The sequence below is a fragment of the Myotis yumanensis genome, unplaced genomic scaffold, assembly GCF_028538775.1.
Source record: "Myotis yumanensis isolate MYYU_CA2020_CCGP unplaced genomic scaffold, mMyoYum1.0.hap1 SCAF_1, whole genome shotgun sequence".
In the NCBI taxonomy this organism is placed as follows: domain Eukaryota; kingdom Metazoa; phylum Chordata; class Mammalia; order Chiroptera; family Vespertilionidae; genus Myotis; species Myotis yumanensis.
The window spans coordinates 130,672,392-130,697,601 of record NW_027223752.1 but is presented as its reverse complement, the minus strand read 5'-3'; the positions used below and the strand labels follow the sequence as shown (position 1 = coordinate 130,697,601).

At 44.9% G+C, this 25,210-nt stretch overlaps 1 protein-coding gene across 1 annotated transcript in view; it reads left to right on the top strand.

Annotated features, from left to right (window-relative positions):
• LOC139014170 (fibrous sheath-interacting protein 2-like) overlaps positions 1-25,210 on the top strand; it is a 134,295-nt gene that overhangs the window by 3,984 nt on the left and 105,101 nt on the right. Inside the window, exon 2 of the mRNA XM_070421060.1 lies at positions 24,550-24,673. The gene's annotated coding sequence lies outside the window, so the exon portion shown is untranslated. The remainder of the gene's footprint in view (positions 1-24,549; positions 24,674-25,210) is intronic.

Below are 25,210 nucleotides of genomic sequence, written 5' to 3'. Positions count from 1 at the left end.
GTGGTCAGCGCGCGTCATAGTGAGTGGTCGAACTCCTGGTCTCCTGGTTGAACTCCTGGTCGAACAACTGCCCGACGGTACAATTTGCATATTAGGCTTTTATTATATAGGATATTTTACATATCATAAAATTCACCTATTTCAACTATATGTCAGAGAGTTTTAGTAATTTTACTAAATGGTGCAACCATCACTTTAAATCAGTTTTAGAATATTTTCATCTCTTTAATAAGATTCCACATGCCCATTGACAGCTAATCCCCACTCTTACCCCCAGGCAACTACTTATACTCTTTCTGTCTCTAAATTTGCCTTTTCTCAACAGTTCATTTAAAAAAAAATATTTTTATTGATTTTTTTACAGAGAGGAAGGGAGAGGGATAGAGAGTTAGAACCCAGAAGGGATGAGAGAGAAACATCAATCAGCTGCCTCCTGCACATCTCCTACTGGGGATGTGCCCGCAACCAAGGTACATGCCCTTGACCGGAATCGAACCTGGAACCCTTGAGTCCGCAGGCCGATGCTCTATCCACTGAGCCAAACCGGTTAGGGCTCAACAGTTCATTTAAATGGAATCATCTATATAATAAAAACCCAGTGGTCGTAACACTGTAACGACCGAAGACCAGTCACCAGGAGGTGCATTGATGGGTCCTACAGCGCAACAGGTCTGGGTCTTGTGCAATTTCATGCACTGGGCCTCTAGTCTATATATATAAAAGCCTAAGCGACTGGCCAACCGTTTGACTGTCTGACTGGTAGTTATGATGTGCACTGACCACCGGGGGCAGACGCTCAACACACAAGCTAGTGACTTGGCAGCTGTGGTTCTCAGATGATGCACTCGGAACCAGAGAGAAGGGAGCCCAATTCCAGGGTGTGTTACCTGAGAACCACCCTCTCACAATCCAGGACCCCTGGGGGATGTCAGAGAGCCGGTTTCAGCCCAATCCCTGCAGACCAGGCCAAGGGACCCCACCAGTGCATGAATCTGTGCACCAGGCCTCCAGTATAATATGTGATCTCTTGTGTCTGACTTCATGTTTTTTGTTTGTTTGTTTGTTTTTGGTTAATCCTCATCTGAGAATATTTTTCCATTTATTTTTAGAGTAGAAGGGAGGGAGACAGAGAGAGAGAAGAGAGAGAAACATTGTTATGAAAGAGACACATTGATTGGTTGCCTCCTGCACAGGGTTGGGATGAGCCTGTAACTAAGAATCAAACCCAGGACCCTTCAGTCCTTGGGCCGACACTCTACCCACTGAGTCAAATCTTCTAGGGGCTGACTTCTTGTTTTTGAGCTTCATTCCTGATGTAGCATGTGCCAGTATTCCATTTGTTTTTATTTCTAACAAGTATTCCATGATATGTTTTGGTGGTGGTGTTTTTGTTGTTTTTTTTTTTGCCTACCCATTCACTAGTTTTCCAGTCTTTAGTTATTATGAATAACACTAGGGGCCCAGTGCATGGATTCTTGCACCTTGAAAGAAACTGTGGGCCACGAGGCTGCGATGGGCACAGGAGTGGGGTCTTGGCCCATCCTCTGTGCCCCCACCTGGCCCCTCCTGTTGCGGCCCCTGGTCCCTGTCTGCCGGCAGCCCCACTCCCGCCACCACCGCTCCCATGCACAGACAGCACAGGCCCCACTTGCACCCGCTGACGGCATGGAGCTATTAGGGCCAGTGCCAGCAGCGGGTGCAAGTGGCAGCTGCTGTCCCGATAACTCCTCAGGAGCAGGGGGAGGTGGAGAAGCCCTCAGAGGCAATTGGGGCCTTAAGCTGCCACTTGCACCTGTTGGCGGTGGCAAGCAATTGAGACCAGTGCCGGGTGCTAGCAGTGGGTGCGAGTGGTCACTCGGGTGCCGTCTGCAGGTACTAGTGGGGCCGGTGCCAGCAGCAGGTGTGAGTATCAGGCGGGAATGTGGCACGTGGGAGCAAAGAATTTCCAGTAACCACCAGAGACTTGCCCTGATGACAGTGACCGGTATCCCGACCTGGTCTGGTGCCTCCACTCACCTGCTCCACTATCCCACCACAGCCGATGCCTGCCATGTTCCACGCTCTGCTGCCTGCTGCTGACACCTGCCATGTTCCATGCGCACCCCTGGTGGTCAGTGCACGCCATAGCAACTGGTTGCTCAGTTGTTTGGTTGTTCTGTCATTCAGTTTATTTGCATATTAGTCTTTTATTGTATAGGATATCTATGAACATTCATATATAAGTCTTTTATGGATATTTCTCTTGGGTAGATACCTAGGAATGAAAGAGAGAGGTTGTTTGGTCATTCTGTGTACAACTTTTTGAGAAACTGCCAAACTATTTTCCAAAGATACTGCATCATTTTCTATTCCTATGGGCAATGAATGAGGGTTTCCAGTCTCTGACTTTTGATGATCTGAAAATATTCTTTGATTGATTTGAGATTGATATTTTTTCTTATTCTTGGCATTTTATTAGCAACAAAATGATGTTCTCTTTGGATATCATTAATAATTAGTCTTCAGTAATTAGGAATAGTTCCCAAAGGAAATAAAAATGTACCAATCTGCTATAAAATAAAATTCAGCTTCTTAATGTTGTTTTTGAATTTTTAACTTTCACTTTTAAATGAAGGATGGTAGGAATACAATGAGCTAAGACATGAATAAGATATGCTTTTGTCCAGTTACAATACTAAAACAGTAAATTCCAGTGATGTCATACAATTTGTTTATTAAGCAAACATCTTTAATATTAATTAAGTATTTTTGAATTTGTATACTTGTAGCAAGTTAGATGAGTTAGATAATATCTCATGACACGTATGTATACTATGCTTGATAAAGTAAACTATTTTTGATAACATAACAAAATTGACTTCTAAAGGACAGAATCAAATCACATTGTGTGAAGTTACAATAATTCCAAGTGTGGGAGGAAGTACTGACATTATGAAGCTCATAAGTACTTAGTAGTACTAAGCTCCTAGTGCCAAAAGAGGCATATTGTCACTGTAGCAACTGCCCATGCTTATTTGGATTTGCAACACAGGCAACAAATGGTGCCTAAGACTATAACGTCAAGATGGTGGTTTGTGCTCTGGTGGTTTGGATATGTGCCTGCCTATTGATAGTAAAAAGTTTGTTCTGTTTTTCTCATTTGATTTATTATGATTGATTCTGTTTTAGAGATGTCTTCATTCTAATGTATTTGACTAGAGAGAAATTAAACATTCAGTATTCTTATAATCTTACTTTTCTAACATGCTAAAATTAGTGCTTTTTCCAGTTAGGTTGTTAAATATATTTTTACTGTAGCTTTCTCTTCATTATCATCATTGTTTGGCAGCTTGACAAACAATCGTTATAAAAATATACTTTTACTAGAGGCCCAGTGCACGAATTCATGCACGGGTGGGGTCCGGCTGGCTCAGCCCCAACTGGGGTGGATCAGGGGTGGGCTATCGGGAGGAGGAGGACGGCAGGAGGTTGGCTGGCTGTCCCGCCCTGATTGGGGCCAATCAGGGCTGGGCGGGGGGTGGGGGGGAGGGAGGGTCTGAGGGCTATTGGCCAGTGGGCCCTGCCCCCGATTGTGGTGGGGGCAGGAGCGGCTGTGGGGAGAGGCTGTGGGCAGTGGGCTGGCTGGCCCCACCCCAGGTGGGGTGGGGGGGCCAATCGGTGGTGAAACTGGCTGGAGGGAGGGGCTGTGGGCCGATTGGGGTGGTGGGGGCTCATCAGGGGTGGGGCCTGTCAGAGGGAGGGGCTGCAGGCAGTTGGCCAGCGGCCCTGCCCCTGATTGGGGTGGGGGGGCAACCTGGGGTGGGGCCAGGCAGGAGGAGGGGCTGCAGGAGGTTGGCCGGGTGGCCCTGCCCCCTATTGGGGTAGGGGGGCAATCAGGGGCAGGGTCTGCCAGGGGGAGGGGCTGTGGGCCCATTGGGGTGGTGGGGGCCCATTGGGGGTGGGGCTGGCCAAGGGGAGGGGCTGTAGGAGGTTGGCCGGCTGCCCTGCCCTCGATTCAGGTGGGAGAGGCTGATCAGGGTTGGGGCTGGCTGGGGTGAGGGGCCATGGAAGGTTGGCCATGGGCCCCACCCCCCGATCGGGCGGGTTCACTGGCTGCACTGGGCGTCATAGTGACCGGTCATTTCGGTCGTTATGGTGTTGCAGTCACTGGCTTTTTATATATATAGATTATGCTGAATCACTTGCAAATTTTTAACAGAAAAAACCCTCACGACGCTCAACCACTGAAGTACACAGGCCCAGCTGTGAAGCAATACAGATTTTATTTAGCTACATCATGAAAAGATGTTCAGGACTACCAATACACATGCAAATTGCTCAAATTCAAACATTTCTTGAAAAAATTGTGTTTTTCTGGATTTCAGACTCTGTTGGCAGGTAGAGATGACATAACTTCTTTATAATTATCTATTATCAAACATCCAGAAATTTATTTAAAGACACAGGAACCTCCTGGGAGAATGGAACTGGGAACATGATTCCTTTCTCTCCTCCCTTGTCTGATGGATTGGAATGGTTCCTAGTGAGGTCATATTACAGGAAAAAGAAATTAGGGACTGAAGTAAACTTGTCTTTAGTATTGAGTAAGTCTGCACTGGTGAGTTGGCTGCAGGACAAAGGACCAAGTCATTGGTCTTTTTCCTAGGTATGCCATGTTGCTCATATCAGAACTTTTCCTAATTAAGCCAATCACAAGGTGACTGTGCAAGTTAATGAATTGGAAGATCTATATCAATAAAGCAGGCATTGATAACTTACATACTAAAAGAGACAGGAGCAATGAGAGAAGAACACTGTGATGGGGTGTGGAGAGGACTTTGGCTTATTAGAGTTTGCTTCCCCAAATGGGAAGGTAGTCTCTGTGTTTCCAGATTTCCCAGTTTTTTCAAGAGAAACTAAAATACTAATTTTCTAAAAGATGAAATGTCTTGATTGCCAGCTCATTCACATTAAAAATACTCTAAGGGCAAAACAAAACCAGATTTAGTCTGCAGGACATCAGGTTACCAAAGAGCTCTCCTATACATGTGGGCTGGGTCCACTTTGTGTTCCAATAGCTAGCCGTGTTAGCTAATTTCTGTTATTTAAGTCTATTTCCAGAACTATTTTTTAATTTATTCCTTTCAGAGTTTAAATAAAAAATAAAAAATGGTTTAACTTGAATGTCTTTTTTATCATTACTGATGTCTTGTCTTTTATTCAAGAGGATGGGTGTTTTTAGAGATAACTTTTGTTGCTAAAATATATTCAAAACTGAGTGTAGCTGTCTTTGATGCAGTTGATTCAACCAATAAGGTTCCTTGACTTCTAGTTAAAATCAGGAATTGGCTGATTTTTATTATCTTGTTTGGAGTTGTATAGCTTATATTATAGGCACTATCCCATAATCGGGCTCACAAGGGATATTACTCAAGGGGCACAGTCTCTAAGTAATCATTTTAATTGAGTTCCTTATTTAACTTAAGTAAATGAGGGGATTTCTCTCTCTTTTTTAAAGATATTACACGGAGTTTTGAGGACATCCATACCCATGCATTAGAGCATACCTGAGCCTCACAGGGACTAGAATGGGGAACTAAAAGCAGGGACTAAGGTCTCTTCATCCCTGAGTACCTTAATCTTTTTTTGTCTTTTCAGCAAACTTCCTTTGCTTTTTCATTTTACATGGGACCCCAAACTGCTAGCCCTGAACAGATCTTCTAGCTCCAGCATTCACTTTCATTTGCAAATTTGGTCTTTGTCTATAGTTGAAATTTTTGAGAGAATCTGATTGGCTTATCTTTGGAAGACAGGGTACAAAAAATTGCTGACATTCCTATTGATTGGCTGCTTAAAGCCAAGTGTTCCTGCCCTAGTTCTATTAGCTGAAGTTAGGAGGATGGACTAATGTGCTAAATGCTTTGGACTGATGGTTGTGGAGATTAGGGTGAAGAGAGGAAGGAGTTTTCTTCAGAACAGGGTGTGGGCTAGCAACCACTCTGAAATCCCTCTAGTACAGTAGATACCATGGCCCAGTGACTTCTTATCCAGAGATGTCTAAAACTCTGTATTGAACAAAAATGGCCTAAGCTGCCCTAACTGGTTTGGCTCAGTGGATAGAGCGTCGGCCTGCAGACTTGATTTGATTCCGGTCAAGGGCATGTACCTTGGTTGCGGGCATATCCCCAATAGGGGCTGTGCAGGAGGCAGCTGTTCGATGTTTCTCTCTCATCGATGTTTCTAACTCTCTATCCCTCTCCCTTCCTCTCTGTAAAAAATCAATAAAATATATTTAAAAATAATAATAATAAAAAAATGGCCTAAGCTGACAAGTGATCTTTTGGATTAGGGGTGGGGAATCTTTTTTCTGCCAAGGGCCATTTGGATATTTATAACATCATTCCAGGGCCGTACAAAATTATCAACATAGCCTGGCCAGTGTTGCTTAGTGGTTGAGCATCGACCTATGAACTGGGAGGTCACAGTTTGATTCCTGGTCAGGGCATATGTCCAGGTTGTGGCTTGATCCCCAGTAGGGAGTGTGCAGGAGGTGGCTGATCTCATTCTCTCTCATGATTGATGTTTCTGTCTCTCCCTTTCCCCTCCTCTCTGAAATCAATAAAAATATATCTTAAAAATTATCAACTTAAAAATTAGCCTGGTATATTTGGTCAAACATTTAATTAACTCACCCCTAGTGCCTTGGCACTGCCAGACCAAATGATTTCACGGACCTTATACAGTCCGGACGTTCCCGAATCCTGTTTTAGATAGTAGTTGAGTAGCATTCAGATAATCTCTGGTGTCCCTTCCTCCTGGAATAACCATCAAACTTTTCCAGGTCATACTAGTTGAATAGAAATTTTTTCCCATCCCTTCACTTTCATCCTGTGTGTGTCTTTTGTTTTGAGGTGGGTCTCTTGGAGACAGCATATAGTTGGGTCATGTTTTTGTATCCATTCAGCTACCCTACACCTTTTGATTGGAGCATTTAATCCATTTACATTTACGGTTATTATTGGAAGGTACTTATTTATAGCCATTTTAATTTTATATGGCGACGTTTCTCTGTTTTCTTCTTCTCAGCAATCCCTTACAGCAATCCCTTTAGCATTTCTTGTAATGTTGTCTTGGTGATGATGAACTCCTTTAGCCTTTTATTTTTTATTTTGTCCAGGAAATTCTTTATTTGACAGTCTATTTTGAATGATAGCCTTGCTGGATATAGTAATCTTGGTCTCAGATCCCTGCTTTCCGTTACCTTGAGTACTTCATGCCATTCTCTTCTGGCCTGTAGAGTTTCTGATGAGAAATCAGGTGTCAGCCTTGTGGGAACTCCTTTGCAAGTAACAGTTTTCTTTTCTCTTGCTGCCTTTAAGATTCTCTCTTTGTCTTTAATTTTTGGCATTTTAATTATGATGTATCTGGGTGTGGGTCTGTTTGGGTTCTTGTTTGGGGTTCTCTGCGCGTCCTGAACTTGTGTGACTTTTCCCTTTACCAGGTTAGGGAAGTTTTCTGCCATTATTTCTTCAAACACCTCTATTCCTTTCTCCCTTTCTGCCTCTTCTGGCACACCTACTATTCTAATATTGTTACCTTTTACATTGTCTCACAGCTCCCTTAAGCTGTCCTTCTGTTTTTAAATTGTTTTTACTTTTTGGTTCTCTAATTGAGTGATATTTTCAACTTTGTCTTCTAATTCACTTATTTGATCCTCAGCTTCCCCTAATCTGCTGTGTATTCCTTCCAATGTGTTATTTGTGTTATGTCATTTTTTATCTCAGACTGTTCTTTTTTTCATAGTTACTATGTCTTTTTTCATACTGTTGAGCATTTTTAACATCATTACTCTGAACTTCTTCTGACACCCCCATAATTCAGATGTTGGTACGCTTGAAGTTGTCCCAGAGGCTCCTTACACTATCTTCATATTTTTAGATTCTTTTTTATTTTCCAGTTGGGTGTTTTTTGTTTCTTTGTATTTCAAATCTTTGCCTTGATTCTTGCAATCCTCTAGTCTGCTGTTGGATCTCTGTATATTATTTTTTATTTCAGTCAGTGTATGCTTAATTTCTAATTGTTTTTTTTTTTCATATTCTTGAGGGTCTCACTAAATTTGTCGGAGGTTTCCAGAAGATTCTTTTTTAAAAAAAATATATTTTATTGATTTTTTACAGAGAGGAAGGGAGAGAGAGAGAGAGAGAGTTAAAAACATCGATGAGAGAGAAACACCGACCAGCTGCCTCCTGCACATCTCCCACTGGGGATGTGCCCGCAACCCAGGTACATGCCCTTGACCGGAATCGAACCTAGGACCTTTCAGTCCGCAGGCCGACGCTCTATCCACTGAGCCAAACCGGTTTTGGCCAGAAGATTCTTGAGTAACCTTATAACCATGGCTTTCAACTCTATAGTATTTTGCTTTCATCCATTTCTTTCATTTGTGACTTGTTTCTTTGTCTCCGCATTTTGGCTGCTTCCCTGTGTTTGTTTCTATGTACTGGGTAGCTGCTAAGTCTCCTTGAGTTGATAGAGTGGCCTTGTGTGGTAGGTGTCCTATAGGGCCCAGTGGCTCAGCCTCTGCAGTCACCTGAGGTGGACGCTCTTGGTGCATCCCTTTGTGGATTGTTTGCACAGTCTTGTTGTAGTTAACCCTTGATTGCTGTTGGTATCACTGGGAGGAATTGACCTCCAGGCCAATTGACTGATGACCAGCTGTGTCTACACTGGAAGATCTGTTGCGCAGGAGACACCCTTATGGGGCAGGACTTGCTTCAGTGGGGCTTTGGTGCTCACTGAGTCTGCCCCTTGAGTGTGTCTCTTATGGATGTGAAGAGTTGTAATCCGGTATGGTCTCACTCTGACCACTGGGTACACTGGCTCTTGGATCTCCAAGAGGGTGCAAGGTCAGCCACTGTCTGGGGCTGCCCAGTAGGAGCTACAGAGACATCTGAAGATTCCTCCTCTTTGTATGGGGTTTGGAAGTGCCCAGATGAGGCCCAGCTGTGAAGCAAAGCAGGCTGCTGCTGCTGGCCTTGGGCCTTCTTTTGTAAGCTCTGGGGCTCTCTGACCCAGCTGTAGTTTGACAGGTTTTAGGCGGAGAGAGGGCAGGCCATTCATATGCAAAAGCCGATGTGCACAGCTTGGGTGGGGTTGTAAATTGGGTGGGGTGGTGTCTGTGGGAATCACCAGGGTGGAGCAATGGCTGCCAGTCAGCCCTTCACTGGAGAGGTCCCCGAGTCTCCGCGTCCCACGCCCCCATGCAGGAACAATGATTGCGGGGAGCACCTCTGAGAAAAAGCCGCCCTCGCATTCCTGTCCTGATGCCAGACAGTCCAGTTTCTCCCCATATGTGTCTGAGTCCCCAGAGTCTTGTGCGGAACTGGAATTCAGAGCAAGTGGGAGCTTGTATCTCCCTCCCAATTAAAAAAGCAGCACATCTAAGTGCCAGCACTTTCCGCACCTCTGCACCTCTTACCAGTCTCAATGCGCTTTCTTCACCTCTCTAGTTGTGGAACTTCCACTCAGCCAACTTTCCTGTGGTTCTGGGTGGTAGTTGTTCTGCCTTTTAGTTGTTGTTTTGATGTGGTTGTGAGAGGCAGCAAGTATAGGTGTTCACCTATGCCGCCATCTTGGTTCTCCTCTAGGGATTTTTTTTTTTTTAGTTTATATTTCTGTGAGTTCATAATTGATGTATAAAAAAGCCATAGATTCCTCCTCAGTATCTTATAATTTTCCGAATATACAGGTTTTTTACATCCTTTGTTAAATTTATTGTTAGGTATTTTAATTTATTTTGTTTTTGTTAATCGTCAGCTGAGGACATTTTTTCCATTGCTTTTCACAGAGAGTGGATGGAAGAGAATTAGGAGGAGAGAGAGAGAGAGAGAGAGAGAACTCAAAGTAGAGAGGCACATTGACTGGCTGCCTCCTGCATGCTTCCCGGCTGGGAGCAGGGAGTGAATTCACAACCCAGATACATGCCCTCGAGTGGGAATTGAATCCAAGACCCTTTGGTGCACAGACCTATGCTCTAACCACCAGCCAGGGCTTAGGTATTTTATTTAATTTTTTTGAAGCAATTTTAAATGGGATTGTTTTCTTACTCCTTTTGTGATAGTTCTTTATTGGTATATAAAAATGCAACTGATTTTTGTATATTTATTTTGTATCCTACTACTTTACTGAATTTATCAGTTCTAGTAGTTTTTTGGTGGAATCTTTAGGGTTCTCTATATACAGTATCATGTCATCTGCAAATAATGACAATTTTACTTCTTTTCAATTTGAATGCCTTTTATTTTTTAAAATATGTTGTTTTTTTTGTTTTTGTTTTTTTTTTGAGATAGAGAAAAAGGGAGAGGGATAGAGAGATAGAAACATTGTTGAGAGAGAAATATCATCGATCTGCTGCCTCCTGCACACCCCTACTGGGGATCAAGCCTGCAACCTGGGCATGTGCCGTGACGGGGAATTAAACTGGATCTCTTGGTTCATGGGTCGACATTCAACCACTGAGCCACACCAGCTGGGCGGATGCCTTTTATTTCTTCTTGTCTGATTGTGGTGACTAGGACTTCTAGTACTATGTTGAATAAAAGTGGTGAAAACAGACCTCTTTTTTGTCTTTTTCCTGATCTTAAGGGAAATGCTTATAGTTTTTGCCTATTGAGTATGTTGACTGTGGGTTTGTCATAGATGGCCTTTATTACGTTGAAGTATGTTCCCTCTATTCCCATTTTGCTGAGAGTTTTTATCATAAATGGGTGCTGGATTTTATTAAATGCTTTTTCTGCATGTACTAGTATTGATATGATCATATGTTGTTTTTTATTTAAAAAATGTATTGATAGGGTCATATGTTGTTTTTTATTTTAAGTGTCAGGAGTTTGGTGAAGTGAACATATAATATCTTTAGTTAGTATTTCTAACAAATTTTAATTATTTAAAAATGTGTGTCCTGCTTAAGGACGATGCAATTACTCTCCACCATGGGCTGAGCACTTCGTTAGTCCTAAAGTATATATCAGTGGTTCTCAACCTTCTGGCCCTTTAAATACAGTTCCTCATGTTGTGACTCAACCATAAAATTATTTTCGTTGCTACTTCATAACTGTAATGTTGCTACTGTTATGAATTGTAATGTAAATATCTGATATGCAGGATGGTCTTAGGCGACCCCTGTGAAAGGGTCGTTTGACTGCCAAAGGGGTCTTGACCCACAGGTTGAGAACCGCTGGTATATATTTAAAAGATATGGTATATAATTCCTGTAAGTGAAGAATCACCACTCACTCTACTCCAACTTTGATACCCCTATTGACTTACCTTTCTAAAATATGGATTCTGCCATGATACTTCTTTAGAAACTTATGATGCTTTTTCCTTGCTCATATTTTCTTCTATAATATCTGCATGACTTTTAATTCCTTTCCTAGCAATATTCGCTCTTCTAGTGCAAGCTATTTTGTTCATTGTGTCATCAATGTGCTATGGTCATTCTCATCTCTATGCCTTTGTACATGTAGTCTCTACTCTCAAGAGTTACAATCCCTTTCATATTTGAATTCTATTTAAATATAAAAGCTGAATTAAAGTGTCACTATTTTTTAAAGTGGCCTGTTATTACTCCAGATTTCAGTGATTTTTTCCCCCTCTGATCAGCAACAAAGCTTACTTATTCATTTTACTTACTGTTGATTTATTCTCGTTAATGTTCTTTCCCACAAAATATAGACTCCTTAAAGCAGTGGTTTCCAACTTTTTTTTTTAACCATGCCCCATCTAAACATCTCTAAAATCTTGATGCCCTCCTGTCACATATAATTTTTATTATTCCAAAAATGAACTCCTATTCACGTGGAGGAAGTCTAAAAGGCCATTAACTTGGTCTAAACCAGCTTCCAAAGAACATGGCATCCATGAAAGAGAAAAATAAAAGAACAAATGGACAATTGAAGTACTGAGGAAGAAATCACTAAGAAAGTGCTAAAAAAATAATAATATGAAGTGATATAAAAAAATAGCAAGTAGCCCTAACCGGTTTGGCTCAGTGGATAGAGCGTCGGCCTGCGGACTCAAGGGTCCCAGGTTCAATTCCGGTCAAGGGCATGCACCTTGGTTTCGGGCACATACCCACTAGGGAGTGTGCAGGAGGCGGCTGATCAATGTTTCTGACTCTCTCTATTCCTCTCCCTTCCTGTGTGTAAAAAAATCAATAAAATATATATTTTTAAAAATAGCAAGTAAAGTTTCAAAACATAATACAGAACTGAAATGCATAAATATGTCACAATATATATTTATATACTGTATATGCTGAAAGGTATCCTCTTCTTAAAAGATACCTTTCAGCATCCTATGTAATAATAGACAAACATGGTAATTGACCATACCTTCGCTATGCCTCCCATTGGCTAATCAGCACGATATGCAAATTAACCACCAACAAAGATGGCGTCTAATTTGCATATGTAGGCATCAAGCGATGGAGCGAAGCCTGCCAACTCCGGGCAGGAGCAGAGAGCGAAGGCCGGCGTGGCGAGCTAAGAATGAAGCCCGCCACGCCGGCCCTGCCCGTGGGGCCCAAGCAAAGAGTGAAGAGCGAAGCCCACCACGCCAGCCCCGCCCCCAGGGCCCGAGCGGCGAGCGAAGAGCAAAGAGGGAAGCCCACCGTGCCAGCCTCGCCCCCAGGGCCCGAGCGGCGATCGAAGAAGAAAGCCCACTGCGCCGGCCCCGCCCAGTGAAGAGCGAAGGCCTGGATTCTGGGCCCCAGAGGAAAACTGGTGCCAGCAGCGAGGGGAAGGGGCCCCTGAGGGGCCCCAGACTGTGAGAGGGCACAGGCCGGGCTGAGGGACCGACCAGAGTGCACAAATTTTTGTGCACCGGGACTTTGGTTTCACATAATATTAGTTTGGTGGTGATGAACTCTTTTAGCTTTTTCTTATCTGTGAAGCTCTTTATTTGACCTTCAATTCTGAATGATAGCTTTGCTGGGTAAAGTAATCTTGGTTGTAGGTTCTTGGTATTCAACACTTTGAATATTTCTTGCCACTCCCTTCTGGCCTGCATAGTTTCTGTTGAGAAATCAGCTGACAGTTGTATGGGTACTCCCTTGTAGGTAACTGACTGTTTTTCTCTTGCTGCTTTTAAGATTCTCTCTTTGTCTTTTGCTCTTGGCATTTTAATTATGATGTGTCTTGGTGTGGTCCTCTTTGGATTCCTTTTGTTTGGGGTTCTCTGCACTTCCTGGATTTGTAAGTCTATTTCTTTCACCATGTAGGGGAAGTTTTCTGTCATTATTTCTTCAAATAGGTTTTCAGTATCTTGCTGTCTCTCTTCTTCTGGCACCCCTATAATTCAGATGTTGATACGCTTGAAGTTGTCCCAGAGGCTCCTTACACTATCTTCATATTTTTGGATTCTTTTTGTTTTTCCGGTTGGTTGTTTTTTGCTTCTTTGTATTTCAAATCTTTGACTTGATTCTTGCAATCCTCTAGTCTGCTGTTGGAACTCTGTATAATATTCTTTACAGTGGAGTCTTGACTTACGAGTTTAATTCGTTCTGTGACGGAGCTCGTAACTCAAATTACGCATATGTCAAATCATTAAAGTGAACAAGTGAGACACGTGATGCTGGGCTGATGTTGTGGCGTTCACTGTGATGTTCGCTGTGCCAACTGGCGGTGGGGTATCTGAAGCTGGCTCATAACCCGTATTTTAGCTCGCAACTCAAAGCAAAAATTCGGCCAAGAGACAGTTCGTATCTCGAAAAACTCATTAGTCGGGACACTCGTAAGTCAAGGCCCCACTGTATTTCAGTCAGTGTATGCTTAATTTCTAGTTGGTCCTTTTTCATATCTTCAAGGGTCTCACTAGATTTCTTGAGGGTCTCACTAAGTTTATCGGCGGTTTCTAGAAAATTCTTGAAAAACCTTATAACCATGGTTTTGAACTCTATATCCAATAGTTTGCTTTCCTCCATTTTTGTCATTTGTGACCTGTTTCGTTGTCTCTGCATTTTTTATGCTTCCCTGTGTTGATAGAGTGGCTTTCTGTGCTAGGTGTCCTATAGGGCCCAGTGGCTCAGCCTCCCCAGTTACCTGAGGTGGACACTCTCGGTGCACCCCTTTGTGGGCTTTGTTCACAGTCTTGTTGTAGTTAAGCCTTGATTGTTGTAGGTATCCCTGGGAGGAATTGACCTCCAGGCCTATTGGCTGTGAGAATCAGCTGTGTCTGCAGGGAGAGAACTGTGCTGGAGACACCCTTATGGGGCAAGACTTGCTTCAGTGGGGCTTTGGTGCTCACTGAGTCTGACCCCTGAATGTGTCCCTTATGGATCTGAGGAGTTGTAATCTGGATGGTCCCACTCTGACCACTGGGTACACTGGCTCTTGGATCTCTAAGGAAGTGCTAATTTAGCCTCTGCTGAGGCAACCCAGCAGGAGCTATGGAGAGATCTGCAGATTCCTCTTCTTTGTTTGGGATTTGGAGGTGCCCAGATGAGGCCCAGCTGTGAAGCAATGCAAGCTGCTGTGGGGCCTTGGGCCTTCTTTTGGATGTTCTGGGTCTCTCTGACACAGCTGCAGTTAGTTAGGTAATTTTCAGATTGCAAAGGGCCAGGCCATTCATATGCAAAAGCCTCTGCACCCAGCTTGGGTGGGGCGGGGTCTCAGGGAATCAACAGTGTGGAGCAAACAGTTATGGCTGATCCTCAGCCCTGCCCTAAGAGGTCCCGGTCTCAGTGTCCCAGTAATAGCTGCAAGCACCTCTGAGAGAAAGCCGCCCTCGAGTTCCGCCCGATGCCAGACAGTCCAGTTTCTCCCCATATGTCCCCAGAGACTCGCCCGGAACTGGAGTTCAGAGCTGTCAGGAGCTTGTGTCTCCCTCCCGATTGAAAAAGACAACCGCGTCCTCAGTTGCCAGCCCCTTCCACGTGCGCCTCCGTACCTCTGCACTTTACTTCTGCACCTCCTCTGAGTCTCAGTGTGCTTTTCTCTTTCCTTCTAGTTGTAGAATTTTCACTCAGCCAGCCTTCCTGTGGTTCTGGATGATGTCCGTTTTGTCTTTTAGTTGTATTTTTGAAGTGGTTGTGCGAGGCAGCAATTTCTGGTGTTTACCTATGCTGCCATCTTGTTTTTTTCCTCATCTTTTCTGTTTAATCTTTGTATACCCAAAAGGCCTTGCAACATAAATGGCACTAAACGAATGTTTTTGAAAATATGGTATTTTAACTATAATTTCTTCTTTTTAGATTATTTTGTTCAGCATTGCTATGTTCTTTCATTTAACAAATATTTATCGGGCACTTATGTGCCAAGTACTCTTTAGGAATAAAGATATAGTAATAAAACAAACAAAAACTTATGAATTTTGGTGAGGTAGAGGAATAACAAATTAGCAAAAATACATAGTGTCTTAGAAGGTGTTAATGGCAAAGGAGAAAAATAAATGAAGGAGGCAGATAGAGAGTATTAAGGGTAGAAGGCTGACATTTTGGATTAGGTAGCCAGGAAGGCCTTCTGTAAAGGTGGCATTTGAGTAAAGACTTGAAGAAAGTGAGTGGGGAGGGCAGTGAATATCTGGGGTAAGAGGGTTCTAGGCAAAGGGGACAGCAGCTGCAAAGGACCTCAGGTGCAAGAGTGCCTGGTATGTTTGTATATTGGTAAAGAGCAGAGTGAGTTGGAAGATGAGTAGTAGGAAGCAAGGTGTGTATTAGGGGGAGTGGTATTGAATGGGAAGATACAGATTGAGTAGGGTCTTGGAGGTCACAAGTAGGAGTGTGGTTTTTACTCTGAATGAGATGTCTAGCCTATGGAGGATTTTTCACATACAAGTGACATAGTCTGACTTACATGTTAACAGAGTCATACTGACAACTACATTGAGAAGCCATGGGAAGCAGGAAGATTACTTAGGTGCCCTAGCTGGTTTGGCTCAGTGAACAGAGCGTCGGCCTGCAGACCATAGGGTCCTGGGTTCAATTCCAGTCAAGGGCACATGCCTGGGTTGTGGGCTCGATCCCCAGTAGGGGGCGTGCAGGAGGCAGCTGACCCATGATTCTCTCTCATTATGGATGTTTCTATCTCTCTCTTTCCCTCTCCCTTCCTCTCTGAAATCAATAAAAATATTTTTTAAAAAAGATTACTTAGGAGCTTTGACATAAATCTTGCTCAGAGGTCATGGTGGCTCAGACATCAGTGATAGCAGTGAGAAGTATTCTGGTTCAGGATATATTTGAGGTAGATTCAACAGAACTTTCTGCTGGATTGGATGTGAGGAGAAAGGAAGACTCAAGAATTATTTGAGGGTCTTGGGTCTGAGCAGCTGAAGGATGGAGTTGCCGTTAAGTGAGATGAAGGTGGCTCTGAGAAAACAGATTATGCAGGGTTTTCATGAATTTAAGCTTTGGATATGCTAAGTTTGTGATGCCTGCTTGACATCCAAGCAGGACGAGACTGTCTAGGTATCACATTGGCATACTAGACTGAAGTTCAGGAGTCATCAGCAAAGAGATAATATTGAAAACCATGAGGCCAATTGAGTCATGTAGAGAATAAGTGTATAAAGAAAAGAGATTAAGCATTTGAAATATTTTACTTCTTAATATCTCTGCTAAGTACACACACCCAAAGGCTCCAGGTTGTTTATGGCCTTTCACAGTGTGGTTTCATATAAATCTCTTATTTCAGTCAGGCTGGAGTACTTGTTGCCGAAGCTCTCCTTTTGCTTTGCTGCTTTCCTATTTTTGCTCATTCTATTCCTTTTCTTAGAATGCTTTTTTATTTCTTTCAACTCAACTTAAATCCAGTTTACTCTAAGCAGCTTTATCTCATCACAGAATGATCTGTTTCTTTTTCAAACTGTTTTATTTCATTTTGCAAAATTCTGTCTTTATTACATCCTCCTCCTTATCTTGTATGTTCATCATATCTATATATATAAAAGGCTAATATGCAAAAGTGTCCCCACAGGAGTTCAACCGGGAGTTCTATTGCTCGCTATGACATGCGCTGACCACCAGGTGGCAGCACAAAATGAAGGAAGGCCCTGGCTGGCAGCCAGCAGTCAGGGAAGAGAGGCCCCAGCCGGCAGTTAGGGAAGGGAGGCCCCGGCCGGCAGCTGGAAGGCCCCAATCAGCCCTGATCGCCAGCCAGGCCTAGGGACCCTGCCTGGGCTTGAATTTGTGCACTGGGCCTCTAGTTTTTATATAAGTCCTTTTTTCCTCATGAGCCAATGGGATATGTGGCAGGGACATGATTTTTAATGTCTTCCACAGGGATCAGAATCCCAGTTTTACTCCTCAGAGGCAATATGGGGAAAGTCTTTCCAAACACTAGAAAACTGAGGGGAGAAGCATGGCTGATTCTAATTTCTTTCCTTAGATGGAGTTGTTACTTTACTGGCACTGGGTTTGTCGCAAGAATCAGCAGGAACCCAGATGTTTGTAATTTATTCCCATTAAAGGCCATAGCTTGCTAGGACTTGTTCTTCCCAAATTGGTGATGTAAGCCCAGAGCATAAAAGAGAAGTGGAACCATAACAATTGAGCTTCTCATATTGCAAGACCTACATTGCCCTGTTACTGGTAGTGCATGACTCTAGAGGCCAGTGGAAGCTGTGCTGAGATATGGTACATCTGTTCCTGCTCTGAGTGGCAACCTCACTAGTGAAAAGATTTTGTATCCTTGGCTAAGTCAAGAACTAAATGTAAACTTAACTATGTGTGTTTCCTTTCCTCTAATTCATAGCTGATAACTAATGTTTAGGGCTTACTGTGGGCCAGTCACAGATCTAATATTCTACATGTATTAATGTTTAAAAACATGTTTTTATTGATTTCAGAGAGAGGAAGGGAGAAGGGTAGAGATAGAAACATCAATAATGAGAGAGAATCTTTGATCAGCTGCCTCCTGCACAACCCCTGCTGGGGACTGAGCCTGCAACCCAGGCATGTGCCCTGACTGGGAATTGAACTGTGACCTTCTGGTTCATGGGTCAACATTCAACCTCTGAGCCATACCAGCCAGGTTACATGTATTAACTCTTAATTTGCATAACATCCATATGAATTAACTATTTTCAGCTTATAACCATTTTCAAATAAGAAATTGAGGAAAAGAAGATTTAGTAACTTCCCTTAATAGTGCAATTAATACCAATTGGAGAATGGGGTTTGATTCAAGGAAGTTTTGATTCAGAGTTTATATTTTTAACTGCAGTACTGTACTAGCTTATCTGAAAATTTGCAAGCTGATTTTAATGATTTTCTCTTCTGGTGGATGGGTCTATAATTTAGAGTAATATACCACTATTCCTTGATTCATCAACTAAGGCAGTAACTATTGATGGCCTGCCATTAAATAATAGGCTTTAGTTCATTTACACTACTCTTGTGTTACTGTACCCTCCTTCAAAATTTATGTAGTTAATAGAGGTCTGGTGTATGAAATTTGTGCATGGGTAGGGTCCCTAGGCCTGGCCAGTGATCAAGGCCGGTCAGGGCCTTCCGGCTGCTGGCCGGGGCCTTCCTTCCCCCAGCTGCTGGCTGCCGGCTGGGGCCTTCCTTCGTTCTGCACCACCCCCTGATGGTCATCACATGTCATAGTGAGCTGTCGAATTTCTGAGGGGACAATTTGCATATTAGCCTTTTATTATATAGGATAGCTTATTCACATTATTTCCTCTATATTTGCAACTCCAGTATATCTAAACTTCCATTTCACGTTCTATTAAATTTTAGCAGTATCTCTTATTCCCTTTTATAAAGTGAGGACACAGTATTATCTGTCATTCATGCCCTTTTCTTCAACTTTTTTACATCCTTTATGCCTTTTAATTTGTCAAATATTAATTTACTTTGAAATGATCTAAGTTGATAATATTTATATTCTATTTAAGGAAGGCAATAGAATATTGTGGATATTAAGAATGTAGACATCAGAACCAGGCTACCTGGGTTCAGGTCCGAGGTTTACCATATCCTAGCTGTGAGAACTTAGCTATTTAGTCTCTTTGTGCCTCACTTCCTTCAACTATAAAATGAGGATAATATGCTTACTTCACAGGATTATTATAATGATTATGTAACTTAATGAATATATGTAAAGCCTGGTACCTAATCTACACTAATAAAAGAGAAAAATGGTAATTAGCGTATGACTGCTACCCTTCCCATTGGCTAATCAGCATATCCTTATGCAAATTAACTGTCAGCCAAGATGGTGGCCGGCAGCCAGGCAGCTGGAAGCGAACATGAGGCTTGCTTGCTTCAGTGACTGCGGACTCCAACGTTCCCTGCCTGACTTGCCGGCCTCTGAGCTGGCAGTTTGAAACTTTGTAACAAATATAGCCGGCTGGGATCTCAGAGCTGAAGTTATACATTGTTTTGATTATAGAACGGCAAACAAACCAGCAGCGGAAGCCTCAGAGCTAGAGCCAGAGCTAAAGCTGGCCCAAAAGAAAAAAAAGAAAAAGAAAAAAAGGAGCGGTTGGGAGCTTCAGTCAAAACCGCCAGCCTGAAAGCAGCCCTCAGCCCCTCATCCAGACTGGCCAGGCACCCCAGTGGGGACCCCCACCCTGAAGGGTGTGTGACCAGCTGCAAACAGCCATCATCCCCTCACCCAGACTGGCCAGGCACCCCAGTGGGGACCCCCACCCTGATCCAGGACACCCTTTAGGGCAAACGAGCCGGCCCCCAGGCCTCTATCCTATATAGTAAAAGGGTAATATGCCTCCCAGCATGCCGGGAGCCGGTCCATCCTTGCTGCTTGACACAGTCGCTGCAGAGAAGAAACATCTGCACAGCGTATGTTTCGGGGGACCTGGCGTATGTGGCATACTGTTCTTGATATGTTTGCTCCCCTTAGCGCTATGTGTTTTAACCAAGGTCACCTCTCTGAGAAAGGTTGTTTCCCCAGGTAGGGATTTTTCCCTGAAGTTAGGGAGGAGATAAAACCCCTTAACTAAGTGCCAGGTGGGTAGTTAATCATGCTTAAGCTACATAATCTTTACTCCCTGGAATGGAGATAAGAAACACCCTAACCTTTGGAATAGAAGTTGATAGGATTAAAATCAGCTGGTATAAATACGGATGTAACAAGACAATAAACATCTGATCCTCATCAGATCCTCATCAGCTCCTAACCAGAACTCTGACCAGAACTTTGGCTGGAGATCCTGGCTAGAGGTCCTGACTAGGCTGCTGATCAACTGAAGGCTGTCTTCGTGTCATTCCTTCTTCGCCGACTCCGTCCACACCTTTGGGGACCCCTGGACCCGCTGGGATTGGACCCCAGCACCAGCACCGGGATCAGCGGAGCCAAGAGGTCTCCTGGCACCAGATCAGCATGACAGGGTGCAGCGCCCAAACCCCCTGATCGCCCTGCGGCCTGTGTGTGACAGGGGGTGGCGCCCCAACCTCCCCCCCCCCTCCACGGGCCCTGCTCTGTCTGTGACGGGGTAGAGCCATAACCTCCCCATCGGCCCTGCCCTGAGTGTGACAGTGGTGGCGCCCCAACCCCCTGATCCGCCCTGCTCTGTGTGTGACAGGGGGCGGTGCCCTAACTCCCCTATCGGCCCTACTCTGTGCGTGATGGGGGAGCTCCTCAACCCCCTGATGGGCCCTGCTCTGTGCATGAGAGGGGGGAGCTCCCCAACCCCCTGATGGGCCCTGCTCTGTGCGTGACAGGGGGCAGCGCCCCAACCCCCTGATTGGCCCTGCTCTGTGCATCACAGGGGGTGGTGCCGCAACCTCCCTATTGACCCTGCCTTGAGTGTGATAGGGGGCAGTGCCCCAACCCCCCAATCAGCCCTACCCTGAGCATGACTGAGGGTGGCATCACAACCTCCCAATCCTCCCTGCTCTGTGCATGACAGGGGGCGGCGCCCCAACTCCCCAATCAGCCCTGCTCTGAGCCCGACCAGGGGCTGCACCTAGGGATTGGGCCTGCCCTCTGCCACCCAGGAGCAGGCCTAAGCCAGCAGGTCGTTATCTCCCGAGGGGTCCCAGACTGCGAGAGGACACAGGCCGGGCTGAGGGACCCCCTTTCCCCCCCGAGTGCACAAATTTTTGTGCACCGGGCCTCTAGTCTAATCTAATAAAAGAGAAATATGCAAATTGACTGCACCTCTGCTACGCCCCAAGCCATGCCCACCAGCCAATCAGAGCGACTCTATGCAAATTAACCCAATCAAGATGGCGGTCGGCAGCCATGGAGCTGGAGCAAGCAGGAGGCTTGGTTGCCCCGGCGATGGAGGAAGCCAGCTTCCCGCTTGCCCTGGCTGGCTGTGGCCTCTCCTCAAGGCAACAAAGTTTCAATTATAGAAGATAAATAAACCCCAGATACCTGCTTCCAGCCAGCCTCCACTGGGAGCTTGGGTGGCTGGGGGCACTGGCCAGCCTGCAAAGAGCCATCGGCCTCTCACCCAGGATGGCCACACCCTCATGGGGTGAGGGTCCCCGCTGGGGGGGCTTGGCCAGCCTGCAAACAGCCATCAGCCCCTCACCCAGGATGGCCAGGCACCCCAGCAGGACCCTCCACCCTGAAGGGGGTGTGGCCAGCCTGAAAATGGCCCTCAGCCCCTCACCTAGGCTGGCTGGGGACCCCCACCCTGAAGGGGCTGTGGCCATCCTGCAAACAGCCATTAGCCCCTCACCTAGGCTGGCCATGCACCCCAGGGGGGACCCCCACCCTGAAGGGGCTGTGGCCAGCCTGAAAATGGCCCTCAGCCCCTCACCCAGGCTGGCCACACCCTCATGGGGTGAGGGTCTCCACTGGGGGGCTTGGCCAGCCTGCAAACAGCCATCAGCCCCTCACCCAGGATGGCCACACACTCATGGGGTGAGGGTCTCTGCTGGTGGGCTTGGCCATTCTGCAAATAGCCATCAGCCCCTCACCCAGACTGGCCAGGCACCCCAGCAGGAACCCCACCCCAAAGGGGGTGTGGCCAGCCTGAAAACAGCCCTCAGCCCCTCACCCAGGCTGGCCAGGCACCCAGTGGGGACCCCCATTCTGAAGGGGCTGTGGCCAGCCTGCAAACAGCCATCAGCCACTCACCCAGGCTGGCCAGACACCCCAGCGGGACCCCCCTCCCTGAAGGGTGTGTGGCCAGCCTGAAAACAGCTCTCAGCCACTCACCCAGGCTGGCCAGGCACCCAAACGGGACCCCCACCCTGATCCGGGACACCCTTCAGGGCAAACCAGCCGGCCCCCACCCATGCACCAGGCTTCTATCCTATATAATAAAAGGGTAATATGCAAATTGACCCTAACAGCAGAACGACTGGGAATGACTGGTCACTGTGACACACACTGACCACCAGGGGGCAGATGCTCAATGCAGGAGCTGCCCCCTGGTGGTCAGTGCGCTCCCACAGGGGAAGCTCTGCTCAGCCACAAGCCAGGCTGATGGCTGCCAATACAGCGGTGGTGGTGGGAGCCTCTCCCGCCTCCTCAGCAGCACTAAGGATGTCCGACTGCAGCTTAGGCCGGCTCCCCACTGGCAAGTGGACATCCCCCAAGGGCTCCTGGGCTGCCAGAGGGATGTCTGACTGCCAGCTTAGGCTCAATCTCCCGGGGAGCGGGCCTAAGCCAGCAGGTGGTCATCCCTGGGTCACGCACACGGCAGGGCCGATCCGGGGATTGGGGTGCCGCCCCGGGTCGGGTTGAACACGGGACGCCTGGACAGCGGCCTGGGGGGCCGACGGATCGCTGCTGCCCCGCCCGGCCGCCCCTGGTTGGGTCCCACACGGGACGCCAGGATGGTGACCAGGTGGGCCGGCCGATCGCTGCTGCACCACCTGGCCGCCCCGGGTCACAAATCGAAGGCCCGTATGGCGGCGGGGCAGGCGGGATCACGCTGTCCCACCTTGCCTGCAGTATGCAAATTAGCCATCTTGTTGGCGGTTAATTTGCATATTGCGCTGATTAGCCAATGGGAGGCGTAGCAAAGGTATGGTCAATTACTATGTTTGTCTATTATTAGATAGGATGTCACTGTAATCAAAATAGCCTGATATTGGCATAGGAACAGGCATATAGATCAGAACAAGAACAGAACATAGACCGCAGAAATAAACCCAAGCCATTATGCTCAATTAATATTTGACAAAGGAGGCAAGAGTACACAATGGAGTAAAGACAGTTTCTTCAATAAACAGTATTGGGAAAATTGGACAGATACATGCCACAAAAGTGAAACTAGACCACCAACTTATACCATACCCAAAAATAAACTCAAAATGGATAAAGGACTTAAATGTAAGACAGGAAATTATAAAAATCTTAGAAGAATCTATTGGCAGCAAAATCTCAGACATCTCTCATAGCAACACATCTCCTAGAGCAAAGGAAACTAAGGAGAATGTAAAAAAGTGGGACTACTTAAAAAGCTTCTGCACAGCAAAAGAAATCATGAACAAAATGACAAGAGAGCTCATTGCATGGGAGAATATATTTGCCAATAATATTAAAAATACATAAAGAACTCATACAGCATAACAAAAGGAAGACAAACAATCCAATTAAAAACTGGGCAAAGGACCTAAATAGATACCTTACCAAAGTGGACATACACATAGCCAAGAGATATATGAAAAAATGTCAAAGTTACTAATCATCAGAGAGATGCAAATTAAAACAATAATGAAGTATCATCTCACATCTGTCAGAATGGCTACCATCAACAAATCAATAAATGACAAGTGCAGGTGAGGATGTGGAGAAAAAAGAACCCTCACACACTGCTGGTGAGAATGCAGACTGGTGCAGTCACTGTGGAAAACAGTATGGAGTTTCCTCAAAAAATTAAAAATGGAACTGCCATTTGACCCAGTAATCCTACTTCTAGGGTTATATCCTAAGAACCCTGAAACACCAATCAAAAAGAATGTATGCACCCCTATGTTCATATCAGCGTTATTTACAATAGCTAAGATCTGGAAATAGCCCAAGTGCCCATCAGTAGATGAGTGGATAAAAAAGTTATGGTACATTTATACAATTGAATACTTTACAGCAGTAAAAAAGAAGGATCTCTTACCCTTTGAGACAGCATGTAGGGACCTTGAAAGTATTACGCTAAGTGAAATAAGCCAGTCAGAGAAAGTCAAGTATCACAAAATAAACTGATGAGCAAAAAGATCCAGAGACATAGAAGGTGAAACATACTGTCAAATCTCAGAGGGAAGGTGTCTGTAGGTGGGTGGGAAGAGATTAACCAAAGAACTTGTATGCATATATTGTAACCAGTGGGTACAGGCAATAGTGTGGTGAAGGCGTAGGGCAGGGTGCGAATGCGGGCTAAAAAGGGTCAATGGGGCAAAAAGGAGATATCTGTAATTATTTCAACAATAAAGATAAATTAAAAAAATTCATTTTTCTTTTTGCTGCCCTGATTGGGTGTTTTCTGCTACCTTGTCCTCCAAATCTTTGATTCTATCCTCTGCTTCATTCAACCTACAATTTATTTCTTTTAGTGTATTTCTCATTTCAGATATTGTATTGTTAATTTTTGACTGTTTTTTTTATTGTTCATTTCTGATTGCTTATTTTTTATTGTTTCTACCAGGTGTACCGGTTAATAATGGAGAATTTTGTAATCAAAGAAAACACGATGATTTCAAGAGAAACATCAAAAGTGCTGTATTCAAAGTAATGTCCATCGCTAGCTACACATTTCCCCCATCTTTCAGGTAATTTGTGAATACCGTCCCAATAGAAATTTTCTTGTTTTGAGGCAAATCATTCAGAGACCCAATTTTCTTCGTTTATTTTGAAGTGCTGCTCAGAAAGTGTGTGTGCCATCAATCAGAACAAGTGGTAATCTGAAGGAGCACGGTCTGGTGAATACGGTGGGTGGGTTAATACTTCCCAGGCAAGATCTTTTAACGTGTCTTTAACTGGCTTTGAAGCGTGTGATGGTGCGTTATCATGAAGCAAAATTACTTTGCCATGTCTTCTGGCCCATTCTGGTCGTTTCACGATCAAGGCCTTGTTCAGATTGATTATTTGTTGTTGGTAATGATTAGTATTCATGGTTTAACCTGTTTTAGAATCTCACAATACACCACACCTTCCTGATCCCACCAAACACAGAACATTGTCTTCTTTCCAAAGCGATTTGGCCTTGCAGTCGATGTTGATCTGGATCAACCATTATTTTGTGCATTTTGGGTTCTCAAAATAAATCCACTTTTCATCACCAGCCACAATTCGATGCAAAAAAATAC